Genomic DNA, 3,838 nt, shown 5'->3' with positions numbered 1-3,838 from the left:
CAACAGGGGGGTCCGGGACCCCTTGGGGGGGGGGGGGTCCTCAGAGTTACTACAGGGGGGTCCGCCAAATCTTTGTGTGATATGATTTTTCTTTTTACCATAACCACGTGAAACCTAGCATCCCTTTTCTGAGGAGAACTTTAGCCAAAAATAGCAGATCTACAAGCTCACAACGCCTCGCGCTGCGAGGCGTTGTGGGCTTGTAGATCGGCTATTTTTGGCAAAGAGGTATATAGGTGTAGAGGGAAAAAAAGAGCAGACCAAGTAAAACAAAAAAAAAAGTATAATTTACTTGAGCACCTGCCCCTCAAAATGTCTGTGCACGCCACTGGCCGTCTCCCCGTGTGCCAAGCAATTAAAACCATGGGCCCGCTCTGCACTTTAAAATCGATTTTTGGCAACAACACTCCCCCCGACTCTTGGGAAGCGAGTTGCCCGTTACACGGTGCCATAGGACAAACGCACGACTTAACTGGAAAACAAGAACCCTGAAGGAAATGAACCAGAGACGTCGACTACACAAACGCCTCAGAAAAAGAACTGATTTTCTGTCACTGGTTCCTGTGTGCTGTAGGCTACAGTAAGGTACACTGGTTCCTGTGTGTGCTGTAGGCTACAGTAAGATACACTGGTTCCTGTGTGCTGTAGGCTACAGTAAGATACACTGGTTCCTGTGTGCTGTAGGCTACAGTAAGGTACACTGGTTCCTGTGTGTGCTGTAGGCTACAGTAAGATACACTGGTTCCTGTGTGTACTGTAGGCTACAGTATAAGGCGAGAGAGGGAGATGTGCTGATCCGTTGCTCTGTCCTTTTTTTTGCGTTCCTGACTACCCTGGAAATGACATCACGTATTTTTCCCCCCTCTTTTTTTTTTTTTTTGGTCTAGGGATTAAAACCTGGACAGGAAGTGAGCTAAAAATGGTGTTGTGTTTTACTTACTGTCCTCAAAACTAAAATGTGAAAAACGGATTCTCCGGTGAGATGATTGTTCCAGAAAAGAAAAGAAGAAAAAAACAAACAAGAGACTGCTGCTGTGTTGTTCTCCCTCCAGTTTTTAATATCTGCAGAAGACAGATGGATCTCTGGCACTGACCCCCCCCCCCCCTGGCACTAAGGAGCGAGGAGGACGTTAAAGTGACAGGAACACTGTGGTACCGATCGTCTTGACTAGAATGGATTCTCCTTTTCGTTTTCCTTTCGTTGTGTTACTGCCTTGACGAGTTTTTTGCCAAATGGATTTGGTATGTTTGTATTGTTTGATGATGATGATGCCGTTGCACACGTCTTTTTTTAATGTGCCCTTCTTCTCCGTTTGTTTGCATATCACCCTGGAATGGATTCAGGGGCGTCACGGCCATTCACTGTGCGTACGACGCGACACCCTCACTCTCACAGATCCGTGATTTCATACCCCCCACTTTTTTTTTTTTTCTTCTTTTTTTTTTGATAATAAATCGGTAAAATCAGGCAAAAATAAGAATTAAATAACCTAACCCTAAAGGTCCTTACACACCGGGGCGATTTTTTCGTGCGAATAATGCGTTTTTTTAAAAACCTTATAAAGTCAATGGCTCCGTACATGGAGCGAAAAAGCTAAGCGAAAAAGCGTCTTTTAATTATTCGGAACGAGTCCGAATTTTGCGTATATTCGCTATATTCGCCGGTATGTAAGGACCTTAACCCTAAAACCGAAATAAAGTAACCAAAACTAACAAAATCCGCCCAAAAAACGCACATTTTTAAAATACAGAATTTGTTTACATTTGACAGTTACAAATGTTTTTCACGATTTTTGAAAAATAGCAGATCTACAAGCTCATAGCGCGGCACTCGGTGCCGCGCTATGAGCTTGTATATCTGCTATTTTTGAATAGCCAAAGTGTAAAATAAGGGGTATAGTCCACCGAAAGTCCACCACCTTCTGAGAGCCTGTGACGTCCCTGAATGGATTTGAACCTCTCGGTATAGCCTGATGTCGACACTTTTGTGTTTACTTTTCTTTACTCTTTTTTTTTCTTCTTTTTTTCATTTACAACCAAAGAAAAGCTTGTCTGGGAGTTTTGCTGTTTATGGGGAGGAACTGCTCATAGATGCATCATGATGATACAGTAATATAGATACATTATTGGCTCTTGTACAGTAGCTCTATCATATCAACGTGGCTGAGCCACAGTGGCCCATTCTTTGCTACTGGGCAGATTTTTTTAACCCATTAAGACCTGAGGCCGATTCTACAAATGCCTTCTAGAAACACTAGTTCAGCTGGTGCCCAGGAAGTCATTGCACAGTCCCCCCCCCCCCCTCCGTTAAATCCAACTGTTAAGCGCCGAGACCGTAGTGCTACGGTCCGGGTGCTTTTTCCTTTTTTTCGATTTTTTAGGGGGACCATTTTCAGTGTAACACCACCGGAAGTCTACCGGAAGTGCGATCCCGTTTTTTGTTTCCCGTCGGCCTCCATTCTAAGGCGCACACTAAAACCCTTGTTTAGGCTGTGTAGTTTTTTTCTCCTCGCATTTCCCATGTTAACATAAACGGTCAGAACTCAAACATGGCGGCTCCGTTTGACACGTGGTCTGCACTAGTAGACACAGGGACATGTGCACGTTGTTTACAAACAGTCCATCGCGCATTCTAAAGGATTTTAACGGGGCCTATGGCGACGTGAAAAAAACAAAAAAACAACAATAAAACCTTGGCACTGGTGAGTACATTGTGAGATCAGCCCTTGGCGGTGGATGTGTTAATGATGGCAGGGGAAGAGGAGGATCGCTTTTTTTTGTTACCTCAACGTCCTGCATACAATCAGATCTACAAGCTCATTGTAGATCTGATATTTTAGAAAAATCGTGAAAATGTGTGCAAATCATTGAATATAATATTTTTTTAAAGCGAACATTTGTAACTCAAACCTTTGCTTCTGGGGGGGGGGGGTCCCTGGAACAAAACATTTCGACATGGGGGTCCGCGGCCAAATACATATCATTTTGGGGGGGGGGGGGGTCCTTGACATGAATACGTTTGAGAACCACCGGTGTAGTAATCTGTAGTCTGTTCGGTGGAGAGTTAACCACGGCTTGAGAGGGGCGAGAAGCTATATAGGAGTCAACGGATTGGCCCGGCCCGGCCCGGCACAGCCCATGGGCCTCGTGTGTGTCTACGAGCTCGCCGTCTGAGCCGCTAAGCCATGGTGGATGGAATAGATTACATGGATTATGGTTCTCAAGTCGCCGCGACTTATTTCGGTCATTTGGATTCCATAGAGGTCGAGCATGTGTCACGCACCGACAATAGGTTATCTATGAGATTACAGTAGATAGCCTATTTTCGGTTATTCGTTATTTTAAGATTAACCCACCTGAGGCGATTCTTAAAAATGTTTTCTAAATCCTAGCAGTTTTTTGAAAAAAATCAACAACAAAAATATTTTTCAAAAATAGCAGATCTACGAGCTCATAGCGCGGCACTCGGTGCCGCGCTATGAGCTCGTAGATCTGCTATTTTTGAACAGCCAAAGACATCTAAAATGACACAGATGCGTTCCAGGTCTCAATGAGTTAAAAGAGTATTTGAAGTGGTCAAAGCAGCGATAGAATAGATTCTTAGAATGTTCAACCTCCCAGAAAACCCTAATTGATCTCTGATATTTCATAAAAGAGAAAGGGTAAAGCATCACAAACGGAAGATTAGGACTCGGCCTAACACTTTTTTTTCCAGTCGTGAGATTTTACTTTGCTTTAATCCCTGAGATTATCACGTGAAGCAAAAAAAACATCGCTCCCTTCTTCCCCCGTCTCAGCTGGTGACAGTTCATCTCGGCTGAATCCTGGGGGGTGGGGG

Source organism: Gymnoscopelus microlampas (assembly GCF_963454915.1).
Source record: "Gymnoscopelus microlampas genome assembly, chromosome: 17".
NCBI lineage: Eukaryota > Metazoa > Chordata > Actinopteri > Myctophiformes > Myctophidae > Gymnoscopelus > Gymnoscopelus microlampas.
This window is presented reverse-complemented; position numbering follows the sequence as displayed.